This window comes from Cupressus sempervirens, chromosome 6 (genome assembly GCF_028749045.1).
Source record: "Cupressus sempervirens isolate cs-2001-9-10 chromosome 6, ASM2874904v1, whole genome shotgun sequence".
NCBI classification, from domain to species: domain Eukaryota; kingdom Viridiplantae; phylum Streptophyta; class Pinopsida; order Cupressales; family Cupressaceae; genus Cupressus; species Cupressus sempervirens.
In genome coordinates this window covers 444,363,909-444,378,882 of record NC_143123.1, presented here as the reverse complement: position 1 = coordinate 444,378,882, position 14,974 = coordinate 444,363,909, and positions in this window count along the sequence as shown.

Here is a 14,974-nt window from a genome sequence, read left to right as displayed (position 1 = left end):
TTTTTCATAAGTCTTGTGTAGTGCCTCTCCCATTTGATTTCTATAAGTCATCCTAATGGATGCAACCTTGATGATCTTTCTTGGTGAGTGATCAATATTGGGACCATGAGTGGTTTACACCCTTGAGGTGATCAGATTTATGTTACTATATCAGTTGCTTTGATTATGTTTATGGCTGATTTATGAGATTATGATTTGATTTATGGTTCACTAAGGTTTGTGTTAGTGGTTATCAAGATTGATGTGGTGTCACGATGTTGTTCTATGATTACCCTGAGATGTATGCAAAGATTACACTTTGTACTAATATCTTGCTACATGAGACTAGGTTACTGTAGTAGTGGTTAGTCATGTTTATGACTATGTTCACTTATGTGTTTTAAGTGCCTGTTCATGTTGTTTTTACAACCATTATTAAGTACTTAAATAATTAGAAATGGATTGTCCATGTTTTTTGTTGTAGATATTTACCTTGTTATACTTTTTATCTGAGACATACTTGTTACTCATGTTATGTTTTACATTTGAGATGTTAGCAGGTCAGATGTTATACTTTGATTTCAATATCATAGATGTTAGACTACTATGTTTTTTAGTTGATCATATTGCATGATGATGTCATTTTGAGATGACTGTGTTTTATGATGATATCTAGTTATCCGATATTTGGACTTATCTTTGATTATGTTATGTGATGGACTTAATGCCATGGTTATTTACTTCATTATGCTATATGCAAACATGAGTGATGTAAATGGATTATTTTAGTATAATTGAATAAATGGTTAAATTAGGTGGTTTAATGCATTTATTTCTTCGGCTATGTTATTATATGGAATTGCACTTGATCACATTATTTAGTGTGCATGATTTATATCACTAGAAGTGGCACATGGAGTTAGTGATTCAACCATTCATATTTTACCAATGTCATCCCTATATGGTCAACATATCCTTATTTTAATTGTTTAATTAGACCTTTTGGTGATTATTAAATCTGAACTCATTTGTATTATGTGATCAAACCGGTGAGTGTGTCTGTGCATTTAGAGTTTCACACTATCACGAAGGTTGTTAAGAAAATTCTTTGATTTTAGGGTTTTTAGGCTTTTAATTTTATTGAATTTAATTTTTGGCAGCTTTGCCATAGATGAAATCCTATTTCTAGGCATAGCCTATTTTTATTTGGGTCAATTTAGATTTTAACTAGGTTGGTTGGTTATTTTCCCTAGTCGATTATTCACTCGAAAAGTGAATAATTATTGAAAAAGGAATTTAATTCCTCACTTCTCACTTTTGAGTTATAAAGTTTGAGAGTAAAACCCAAAATCCTCTTCATGATGATTTACTATTTTGTTTGTTGTGGGAGCTATGGCCATAGGATCATCATAAGATTGGTCTCGTTGGATCTAGCTCAGGGACCTTGGATTGCCACAATTTTTGGCTACTTCTATAGGCTTGTTATTTTATGGTTTAGATTCTTATTTAGCCCCTTTTGGTTGTGAGGTAGGGCTCTCTCATTTTATTGTTTCTTCTTTTTTTCGACATCTATTTTTGGTAGTCATTTGTTTGGAGGCTGAGAACTAGTGTTTCCCTTCATTTTTTTTTGTTGGTTCTGCTCGGTTGGTTAGGTATGAACATTTTCCCTATTTTTGGGATGGGGTTTGGGGTTTCGTGTTGTTATTTTGGCCTTTTCTGCATATGGTGTCTGAACCCAAATTTTATTAGATTTTTGAGGTTTTTGTACCTGAAGACCAAATGGGTTTTGATTTTGAAGTTTTCCAATTTTTGGGATTTTTACCTCATTTTGTGTATCGCCCTACTTTCTTAGGTTTTCTTGGTATGAGTTTGGTTGTGGACCTAGATCATCTCTTTGGATGCCAGTCAGACTATTATTGCACTTTTATATTTACATTGGGATACGTGTCACATCTATACTACCAACTTTGTGTTTGGTTGAGTGATTTTATACATGGTATTATTGGTTCTTTTGGACCCTTATTATTGTTTCGTGGACACTAGGATTCGTGTAGAATCCATACTCCTGGATTGAGGCCGATCGAGTGAGTTTATGATGCTTGGTCTTGTTGTATCATTGGGATTCAAGTAGAATCCATACTCCCAGATTGAGGCTAGTTGAGTGAGTTCATGATGTATGGTTTTATTGTTTCTTGGGATTCATGTAGAATTCGTCCTCCCAAGCTTGTTTTGGTTGAGTGATATTTTTCTTGTGTTCTCATCTAGACCTTATGTAATGATCTTTGTGATGGTGACGCACCACACATGATTACGTGCACATACATTTATCAAGTGGCTTACGAGGCTCGATCTTCTGTGGTACTTGTAAAAGTTATGATCATTGGGTTTGGGTTTGGGTTGGGAATTTACATGCCTAGGGGCACTCATCATTGGATGAGCATGGGTAGGGTAGGGTAGCATATGGAGGGGGCTTCGATCTTGTAGCCTAGTGATCATGGCACCATAGGTTGAAAGAGGGAGCTTCAATCAAGTGATAACTAAATAAAATGTGTGAGTAGTAATACAACTTTAGATAATAAAATGTGTGAGCACTCAATTAAGTTTGAGGACACAATGTGTGAGCACCTATTAAAGTTTGATGACACACAATCTAAGCTTGGAATTTCTGATGCCAATGACTCTCCATGATGTCAGCCCCTACTTTGTAGCCCATTGAGTGTTTGACTAGGAATTGTTGTACTTGCATTCTCTCATGATCTTGGTTTCAGTCATATTTACTATCTAGCATGAGTGTTAGCCATGAAAATTTTTCTTATGTGTGTTTGTGGTTGGATCATTATCTCCATTAGCATAGTGAGAGTGGACCTAAAAATTTCACGTGGTTAGGAGACATAGTTACCTATACCACTACTAGGAATCGGTGTACATAGACGGTCTTTTATCCTAGTGCAATCATTGCTAAATATTTTCACTTTATACTTCAGGTTCTAGAGTATGCTTTCTTGTGATTTATGCTTTCATTGAAATGCTTAGATATCATGTTTAGATGATTCTATTTTATTTGATGCATTCCTACTCATATGATGTTTAGCATATGATAGATGATGTGGTTGATTTATTGGATTATCTTATGCTTTACTTATAGCATGTTAGATTTCCTTATTATTATGTTGTAGCTCATTTTAGTAATGATGTCCTCATAAGATAGCTTCGACGATATAGTCAGTAGTTTGGGATGTTATGCATGGGGGATGGCTAGGACCCACGATGGTCTTATGACACTATTGACAGTTTAAAGGAACCATGTACTTAGTTTGGTTGTTCAGTTAATGTGCTGTTATTTATAGGCATTTTGATGTTGCTACTCTACATTGTGAGGTTGCTTTCAGTTATTTCCCTTCACTAATATTTTAGATGGTTAGATGTAGATCCATCTAGCACCTTTTTTTTTTTATTGTCTATGCCTCAAAATGTGGATCAGGTACTCCCTAGTGTGGAGGAAATTTATTTTCTATTTTCTTACCTTTATATTTTTTGGCTTGCTGATTTGTATTCTCATGCAAAATTGTATTTTCTCTTGAGAGAAATCATTTGTGTGGTGTGCTGGGTTTCCTTGCATGACTTGTGGTGGATTCTCGTGTGAAACCCCACACTAGTTTGGTGTTTTGGCTATGGGGCCAAGCATGTCCTCATGTGAGATGGTGTTTCCTCGCATGGCTTAGTGTACTTTCTTGCATGAAGAGGTACTTGCAAGATTGTTAGTTGCTATTCTCTCACGCAAAAAATAGGGGCCTCTCCACTATTTTTTAGAGAATGTAATTTGGACTTTTAAGTACCCTTTAGTATTGTTTATGGTTCCATGATTTGACAGATCAATTTATTTTTGTTCTGATGTCATCTTTGGCTTTCATTCTTTAGTTTGGTAGTGGCATTTAGAGATTTATTGGTTGTTGGGATTGTTGGTGAAGTCTTCCATTGTGATCTTTCTTATCCCTATATGATGTTTTCATGTGCATTCATACTTGTAAGAAAAAATATCTTGGCTTACATCTTGTAAATCCTAAGATAGAATGCAAGATAGAATTCCTCCCATTCTAGAAGAAAAGGTTTAATTTTTAGATGAAATATTGTGCAAATGATGTCTTTAGAAAAAATATTCATGGTTTATTACAACCCATTGAGTTTTTCTCACTTTCATTATAGCGATATTATCACCAAATTAATAAAATAGGGTCTTCATGTAGACCACCAAGGGAAAAAACAAAAATGAAGAGAGTGAAGGAAGTAGTCAAAATTGGATTCTAGGTTTGATGTGAAATGCATTGTCTTAATCATATCTCCAAATTTTAGTCATCAAGTATGAGGGTGTGAGTGCATTGATAGTGTACTTGGCCAAATGAAGGTAGTTTTACAAGAAACAAAATCAAACTTGTAAATTTTTAATTAAAACATTCAATATATTAGACCAAAAAGATAGAAACAACTTTACATGTTCTTGAACATGGTTACCAATGCATCAAACCTAAATATGTGTGTTCAAAAACCTAGAAAATTTCCCCTATGAAAACACATACGTGAAGGAAATACTTTATAAAGATAGCTCTAAATGAGTAAAACAACAAGGATGCAACCACTTGTATTGATTGGATCAAATTTTTCACACTAAGAAGATATTCAAAAGAAACAAAGTTGGATAGGGATGTTGCAAGATGGGAGTTCCCACAATTATGGTGGCATGTATTCATCTCATCCATTAACCACCTCAAAAGTAATCCATCCTTTATGTCTCTAGTTCATTAGTTCCTAAGTAGAACTAATCTACATATAACATCATATATTTTTTTAAGTGGAACAAGCTCACTTATAAGAGGTTGGAGCATCTTGTAGATATACACAATACTCTTCATTTGAGTGACCACAATACACTTATTAAAAATTTGTGAAGATTTTATAGAAACAAAAATAAATCATACAAGAATAATAGAATTCAAATATTCATATTTCATATGTCATTCAATAAAAATATTTAGGAGTGTTCTCTCCAAAATTATAGGAGAGGTAATATAACCTCCTCTAAGAATTTATTTCTCTATACAATTTCTAGAAACTTGAATATTACAATCATGTATGGTAATTGTTCACACAATATTCTAATGTTTAAAACTAACAAACCTTAAAGTATAATATTTCTAAAACCCACAATAATTGTGTTATTTTTTTTTAATGACTCACTATACCTCAAAGATTATGATTCTAATCTAAGCACTAACATTAATTTATAATACCCAGTTTGTCTCATATTGGTTTTGATAATTGAGTGTCAACACACTTAACCAATTCTTAAGTTGATGCCAAGTATAATACATATGTCGAGCTACAGTGTGCGCCGAGTTAGAGAATCCAATAGGTGTCGAGTGAACTTCAAGTGCTGAGTGAACTACAAGTGTCAAGTGAACTACGAGTGTCGAGTGAACTACAAGTGTCGAGAAAAGTATAGATGTCAAGTGAAATAGAATTACTATAGGAGCTGAGTGAAATAGAATTCTTATATGTGTCAAGCATCAGCAAATAGTAAGTGTCGAGTAACACAGAATCAACATATGAGTTTGTATCTTCAAAAACTCATATGTAAACTATTTTTGGAGCCGACATAGGATGAATCTCAAAGGATCTTGAAGATAAGATCAAATCTTTTGCATTTCCTATGTAATCAACATGCAGCCAATAAGAAAAATAGAGAAAGCATGCAACCAATAGGAAAAGTGCAAAAATTAAGTGGGAAATGAAGAGTAAATATTGATCATAGATTCATACCTAACCTAACAATACAAGGAGATTAACACCTCAAAACTATTTTTAAATGGAGATTTCAAAGAGTTTGATGCAGCAATAGCAGACCTAATGGAGAAGAATAGAGCTCAAGCAAAAGAAATTAGAACACTCAAGATTGAACAAGAGTCACAAGCCATGATGCTTTGTGAAGTAACTAAACAAAAGAAAAGAGTCATTGAAGATAAGGCTATGCTAGAAGAAGACAAGAGGGACCTTGCCAACAGATTGGAAGAAAAATCAATAGAGCTTGCAAGAATTTCAAACATGTAGCTAGACACCTTAAGCCAGATGATGAATGCACACCATGAACTGAATGTCAAAGACATTGAGATCTCTACACTAAAGATGCAAAATGAACAACTACAAAATGACCTAAAAAGAGAGAAGGAAATTTTAGGGAACTTCAAAAAACCCAATGAGGCCATTAAGAACTTTGAGCAGCTGCTGAAATCACCAAGGGCTAATAATGATACTTCTGGACTAGGATACATCAGCATTGAACAAGGAGAGTCATCCAAAACTGCAGAAGAAAGGAGTAACAAAGGTAAGAACATTAAACCTACTTGTCATTTATGTGGTAAAATGAGACATACCTCTAATGTATGTAGGAGTAAGAAGGCCCATCAGCATGACAAAACCAAAAATGTGGGTTACTATCATAAGTGCAAAAAGCAAGGACATCAAGTACATAACTGCAGGACTAGGACTATCAGAACACCAAGATTTGAAGGTCACTGCTACAATTGCAAGTAGTATGGACATAGATTTTTTGAGTGTAGATCAAAGCCTATGTGGACACCTAATCAACCAGCAAGAGGAAATAACCATGGACATCACTACAATTGGGACTACAACACTAGGTATAGCTATCATTATTGTCAGGAATGTGGACACATTCTTGAAAATTGCATAAGGACACATTTCAGTGGAAACTATAGTAGATGGTTGAGTCAAACCACATGTTTCAGTTGCTTAAAGACTGGTCATATCAACAGGAATTTCCCAACAAGATCAAATGCACCCAACTCAAAGAACAACAAAGGTAAAGAGAAGGTAGATGTTGAACACATCAAAGGAGAAATGAATAAGACATGGAAGAAGAAAGATGGGAGCAGTACATCAAATGAAGGAATCACTTCACCTAACAGGTCAAGGGGTCATACTTCATCAAACTAAGCAAAGAAAAGGCATGAGGAACTTATTTACAAAGTTTTATCATACATCAATTCCTTAAAAAGTTTTGAAAGGAAGAGATCAGCATGATTAAAGATGCAAAGTTAAAATTGTTAGATTATGGTTACTGATCAGGAAAGTACTGTACATACTTCATAATTAGTGGGGTTCGAGGCATCTCCCTAGAAAAAAATTTTGGGCTGTGGTCGACGTTGTAGCTAACATATTATGGCCGACATATGGCTGACATGTTGTAACCCTAAAATGGATAAAATACTTTTATAAAAGGGTTTAGGGTTAGGTATTTTCATGATGTTGTGATGTGAAATTGCTTCTTGTGGCGGTATTGAGCTGTAAGGGATTACGAACTGTAATCAGGTTGTAATCACTGGATTGTAATAAGATCGAACTTGTTGTTTGGTGGATGTAGCCCAAAAATTGGGTGAACCACGTTAAATCTTGGTGCCTTGTGTTTATTTCTATGTGATCTATTATTTTTTCTGTTATTGGTTATATTTGCATGTAGTTTTTATTTCTGTATGTGGTTTATCCTAACAAAAATTTCAAGATTTCACAAGTGTTTCCAAGTTGCCCTCAGATGTTGAGTAAAATCTTAGTTCGCACTGAGTTGATTGTCAAATTAGTAGAAGCTGAATGATTAGTTGGAGCCAAGTTGGTAGTGGTAGCTGAGTAAAGAGGAAAATTTAGTTGAAGCCAAGTGAGTAATACTCTTGAGGATGTCGAGTAATGAAAAGCCAATAGAAGTTGAGTAATGTAGAAATCCTTCAGAAGCCAAGTGGACAGTTGTAAATGCACTAAGCATTAAATGCAATGAAAATAGGGTATATTATCACATTTTCAATCATTTTTCTTCATCATGAATGAAGAACAAAGATGAAGAAGAGTGCAGAGTAACTCCAAAGAAGAGAATCTAGTGTTTAAGTAGATTTCAACAACAATTTAGCACGATTTCATCAATTTTGAGGTATTTATGTTTGTGTTGAGTTACACAGTTTCATATTTTCTTTGTGTTCAAACCCTAGATTGTATAAATGGCTTCTAGCTCTAGGAAAACATAGGAGAAGGAACCATTTTAGGTCCAGCTAGTGTCCAATGAAATAAAACAACCAAATTTTTGGCCAATCCCTGAAGTGGCATATAAAAATGACCCAACTAGAGCCCTATCTGTCATACCCCCTAAGGTAGTTATGGTTCAGGATGTTAGAAGATGTTACAATTGAAATATTGGAGCCATAGGAGATATGGAGATGAGGGAAGCCTATGAGATATTGTGTGAAAATGGAGTGTTGAAGGAAGAATATTAGATTGTTGAGAAGGGTTTGATGCAAGCCCTAGAATTCCCTACAGTATTCAAAAATGAATGGATCAAGCTAGTGCTTAGTAGAATACATGATGGAAGCTTATGGTTGGAGGATGGTCCAATGAAAATCACAAAGAGAATTGTACATAGAGTGACAGGGTACCCAACCCTAGATCGGCCAAAGACCCTTAGGAGTGATCCTAAGGAGACAATTGAGAAGAATATTGGTGCTAAGTGGAACAGGCAAAGGATGATAATTGATACCATCCAAGACCCTCTTGTTGACTTTGTTGTTAGAGTCATTGCACATAAGTTTTACCAATCCAACAGACTTAACAGTGTGCCTTGCATTGCAATGGATGTAGGCTATAAATTGATGAAAAAGGATCATACTTATGATCTTGCAAAACTGTAACTACAACAAATTTATGAAAATTTAGTAGCTATAATGAGAACCAAGGGAGCCCAGTGTAAATTTGGTGCTATTTTGATTTGTATATTCTTTTACATATAGAATGAGTCCCTTCTTGTGGCAAAGTTGTGTGGAAAGAAAATAGGTCAATCATAGCTCAAGTTGATGAATATGTTGAACAAATGGCAGCTACTTTTGAGACCCTTATGACTAGCTATTTTGAAGATTTCAAGAAGAAAATGAAGCAAAGGCTAATAATTCTAGTGTCATTAGTAAAGAAACATGTAAATGATGTTTTCTTTCTTGTAAATATTGACTACACCTACATACAAGCTGCCATACCTAGAGTTAGATGGTTAAGACCTCTAGGCTATGAAATAAATATAGATGAAGCATCAGCAGCAATAACTACACTACTAGAAGAAGAAGTGGATAAGAGTGCACCACATTTTGGAACCTATAATGTGGTTAGGTCAAAAGTGGATATGGAGTTGAAGATTGTCTCCACACTGAAGAAGAAAGACAAACTTGTAAAGAAACTTAAAGCCAAATTTGGAGAGGGTACAATAGAAGAAGATGAAGCAGAGGGTGATGAGGAAGAACAAGGACAAGAAACACTTGCACTAACCTAAGGCATGGGGGAGGATGATGAAGAAGAGGAAGGTGCTAAGCAAGGAGCACCCAAGATTGAGACAAAGAAGAGAAAGGCACAAAAACAACTAGTTGCATAGCCAAAGGGGAAGAAGAAGGCAACAAAGCCAAGCCCAACCAAGCCAACAACAAGGGCAGATATCAGGCAATAGCCCAAGTGGAAAAAGAATAGGAGAACCAAAAAGAAACAATGCAAGGAGGGCCTGCAAAAAAAAAGAAAAGAAGAAAGTATGTTGCACCTCCTGAATCAAATGAAGAAAGGATAGAGTTTGATGAAGATCAATTCAAATTGGTAAGACATTCTACCAAATCTAAATTGGAAAGCATTTGTAATAACATTAGAGACAATGCAGATTTAACTGGTTCAAAGACCATAGGTTTTAGTAAGTTGTCAAAGGAAGAACAAAACATAGTGGAAGAGTCCATCTACACTATGACGGCCAAGTTCAAGACCACCCCACTTGAACTAGACAATTCCATGCCTAAGGAGCTAAGCTCCATTGTAGAGAATAAATGGCATTAGTACCTTAATATGGAAAAAGGATATAAGGGAGTCAACATTGGATTGTTTAATGATAGACCTTACTAAAGGTAAAATAACTAAGACTAGTAAGAAATATGGGAGCAAATTTGCACCCAAATACAGAGCCTTTAGTATCCTACAAAATCAAATTGAAGATGTTGTGCAAAAATCCACTCTTATGTGGAAGATTATGTATGGGTTGATAATATTAAAAGAGGGAAAAAATATCCCTTTGAAGGAAGAAATGATTAGGAAGAAGAAGAAAATGAAAAAGAGGAAGAAGGAGAGAAAGAAAAAGAAGAGGAAACAGTGGAGAAGACACAAGATGAAGAGGCAATAGCTGAAGAGCAATAGGAAGAACAGAGTGTCCAGGACACCCAAATGCCACCAACAAGTCCTCCATATATAGCACCTACAAAAATAGTAATTGTCAAGGATTTAACTGATACCTCAGGTTAGAACATCAATCCATTGACTGCAGAGGATCTCAAAAAGATCCTTCACCAAACTACATTGCAATCACAACTATTCACAAATCCTATTTTGGTGAGTGTGGAAGAGTTGCATAAGGCTATAGAAAAAATCACTAGGGAGCAGGTGAACACACAAGAACCACCTTCACAACCTCCCATAGCTACAATAGATCAACCAAAAGAGCAAGAAGCAGAGGATACAACTGTTAAGGTTGATCATACAGTCACAAAAACAACAACTGTCGAGGAGCCAACAAAGGAACAAGTAGGACAAGATGATGCTACAAAAAAAATCCAAGGTGCACCTCCTTAGATCATCATTATTGATCAAGGAAGTAGAGAAGAGGAGAAGGAGGAGGAGAAAACCCCTAAGGAGTAGGAGGCAACATAGACATTGGTGAACTTACCTACTACAGAGACTCCTACTGAATAGCTGAGCATTGATGCAATACCACTGCAAATTTCAGCATCAGGCTCGAGCTCCACCAAGGTAAAAAAGGTACTTCACTATGGAGACCCTGCACTTGATGAGGAAATATTCATACCCAGTTATGACTCCAAGACCATGAACCTAGCTCAAATAAATGAAGTGCAAGAGGCACTAGAGAGAAGGAAGAAGTAGGAGATACTCAGAAATGAGTATAGACAGAAGCAAGCACTTGTTAAAATCAAAGACGTATTCCTTGATGCATTTGTCTTGCCAGTACCTGATGAAACCAAGCCCATCATGGAGCAACTATCCAACATAGTGGACCAGGTACAAAATGAAGACTTTGATACAAATGTCAAGTTATTAGAATGGTATGAAAAGAAGTTTCAAATGAAAGTCAATGATAAAATATCTAGTGAGATAGCACTTTCACAGGTAGAATTGGCTAATAAAATTGAGAAAGTTAAAACAATACTTGGGAATGTATTCTTATTGTACTCCAAATTGTGTGAGTACTCATTTTTCACACAAGAAACTAGCCAAAGGATACTGAGCTTGGAACGAAATCTTAAGATTTTTAGCACATAGCTGCCTAAAGATCTAGCTCAAAGTGAGAAGCATTTTGCAACAACACTTCAAACCTAGAAGGAGCTAGTTGTATTGATAGTAGAAGAAGCTAATATTAAGTCCAAAATGATGCAAATTCAATCTACTATTACCCCACACCTAGAAGTCCTACATAAGGAACGGGCCTATGCAAAAAATGTTTTGAAGAAAGACCCTAATCTTTCTACTTTATAAGGCCTTGTACATCTTGCATCAGAGATAGCCATCTAGCACAAATCACTGGAAATTGCCTTACACAATTGGGATGCTTCTCTGAAGATGATCATGGAGGTAAATAAAACATTTTTGGCTAAATATTCTATTCATCCTTAAGACCCTTTGACATAAGTGTCAAAAAGGGGGAGATATAAAATTTTGAGGGAGATGATAATAAGAATGGGAGAGACTACATTCTTTGATGGAGGAAACAAAGGATATCCAAAAGGGGGAGATATTCAAATTTTGAGAAGATACAACCAAATGGATGTAGAAACTGCAAGAAGATGTATGAATGGTGGAGCAAAATACAGAGCAAAAATAGGGTACAAACAAATACAGAGTATAGACAAGGCAAAGATTATCAGACACATCAGCATGAGACAAATTCAGCACAAGAGTTTTGGTTACAAAATTGGCACATTAGCTCAGGGGGAGTTACAGGATTTTGAGGTATACAAAACTTTGAACAAGCTTTTTTTGAAGTTTTGTACATATGCTAAACAGAATGTGTATTATACTCATAGAGATTAGAATCATAATGTTTAGTTAAGTGTTTTTTCCACTCATGTCAAAGGGGGAGATTGTTGGTCTCAGATTGGTTTTTGACAATTGAGTGTCAACACACTTAACCAATTCTTAAGTTGATGCCAAGTACAATACATATGTCAAGCTATAGTGTGTGTCGAGCCAGAGAATCCAATAGGTGCCGAGTAAACTTCAAGTGTTGAGTGAGCTACAAGTGTTGAGCAAAGTATAGATGTCGAGTGAAACAAAATTACTATAGGAGCCAAGTGAAACAAAATTCCTATATGTATCGAGTATCAAAAAATAGTAAGTGTCAAGTAACACAGAATTAGCATATGAGTTTGTATCTTCACAAACTCATATGTAAACCATTTTTGGAGCCGACATAGGATGAATCTCGAAGGATCTTGAAGATAAGATCGAATCTTTTGCATTTCCTATGTAATCAACATGTAGCCAATAAGAAAAATGGATAACGCATGCAACCAATAGGAAAAGTGCAAGAATTGAGTAGGAAATGAAGAGTAAATATTTATCATAGATTCATACCTAAGCCTAAGTCTTCAAAATCTTTAAAAGGAGGATGAAATCCCATTATGCATGAGGATGAGAGAGTGAATGTGAGAAGTGTATGGGTGAAATATAGCAAAGTGCAAAAGGGTGTAAGGACTTAGAAGAACAGAACAACATTGCATAATTATGTTGATCAAGAACACAGTATCAGAGTTTCAAGGAGAGACATATTAGATTAGGACAGATCAAAATAGACAGAATAGAATGAGGATCTAAAATCAAAAATTGAGGATTGCAAGTCATCAGGTCAAGACATTCTTCTATACTTTCTAACCATTGTATTGTGAGAATGAAAATCCTATGATGATAGGTTGGTCTAGGAACCATATTGGTTTAATAGCCACATTGTAGATCCTTAATAGGATTGTAAATCCTTTAATAGGGTAACATTCCAAGTGAGTGTTCGTAAATCCTTTAAATAGGTCAATTTTAATAGGGTGTAAAGTCTTTAATAGGGAAGACCTTTCACAGCGCAAACTATTGGAAGTGGTCAAACTTTGTAACCTTAGACAGTTACATATTGTTGCAATGATACTTTGTGGGCGTCATCCCCACCCCAGTTTTACCTTCTCATTTTGGAGGGTTTCTAGGTTACCAAATTCTTGTGTTATTTGTTTCCATGCATGTCTTTAGTTTCATGTTTATTAGATGCATGTGAATGATTTCAGTTAAAAGGTTTTGAAAAGGTTAAAGTTAGTTACTTCTAATTCACCACCCCCCCTCTCAAAAGTAAATCTTCCCACTTGTAAATTCCAACATACAGGGTGAACATGGACAAAAAGATCACATGAAATTTAACAAGAAAATTATGCTTATGCATATTTTTTTGTTTGTGTACTTCTCTTTAGATCTTTTTACATGTGCTCATTTACATATAAGAATATATATTTTATGGGGATCATGTAATACATCTTTTTATTCCTATTTTCAAAAACCAAAAACATATCTTTTAAAAGTTAATGGGTGTAAATAATAGGAATTATATGTATTTGTACTTAGTTTATTGACTTTAAGAGTTAATTTTCAACTACTAGATTAATGTTGATATTCATTTGATAAATGTATATTTTTCCTTAGTCAAACTAAATTAGGATATGTAAATCAGTGATATTGTTATACACTTTACCATGTCCAAGATGCTCGCAAATTTCTAGGTGGAGATATTTGGGAAGGATCAAGCTATATACACCAAGTGGTCTAGTCAGCTAAAGAATTGTATGACATAACTAAAGAAAACAACCAGTCAATTAAATTATGAATGCATATTTTAATGAATGAATGGAACACAGTTGATGAACTTATTTTACGAAACAGGACTCATAGTTCTATCCTCCTTTGTTTTAGTCAATCTTGTACATGAAGATTGACTATTTTTCTTTTTGAATAAGGAATGATATATAGTCCACTCCTATTTTGTTTGTAGGAGGACCACTACTCTATTTTGATATATGAAAGTTGTAATAGTTTCTAGGAAGTTAATTGAAAGTTAGATAGTTTAGAGAAAGCTAGTTTAGGAATTGTGTTAGTATTTCATAGTTGTAAGGAAAGACTTGATTTGAGACTCAACACAAAAGCTTTGATAATGTAAGAAATCATTTTGGACCTTATTCATGCTTTAGATGCATTGGAAATGGGAATTATTCTACTCAAATGGATTATGATGACGAGGTAGATTTTGTTACAACATTTTAAGATAGTTTGTTTTAGATAAAGGTAAAATTAGGTTTTGAAGGGACCCAAAACCCTTTAACAAAACCAAAGATCAAAATTAAGAACACCCAAGTTTTACAAGGACCTGAAACCATGAGTTTAAACCAAACACACCCAGGTTTTACAAGGACCTAGAACCTACATTTTAAACAAAAGCTAGAAAATAAAAAATAGGACCAACAACACCACATGGACTAGCAACTAGCACATGTTATTATTTTAATAGAAATTTTTTTCTTCTTTGTTAAAGTATGGAACATGTTAAAATAAAAATGAGATTTTATTGGGTAATTTTCAGTAGATAGAGATATAATAGAGTTCATAAGAGCTATTTAGAATTAGATTGTTTGTTGTAGATTAATTAAAAGCTTTTTTATTATTAGTTAGCATCATTTCTTTTTGGAAAAGTAATGTTTTCAATAGGTTATATAGAAACTTTACTATTACTTTAGATTGATAAGATAGAACAAAAACATGTTAGGAATCCATCTTAAGTTTTAAAATAGGAATAAATTAGAACTTAGCAATTTAGCTAGGGAAGTTCTAG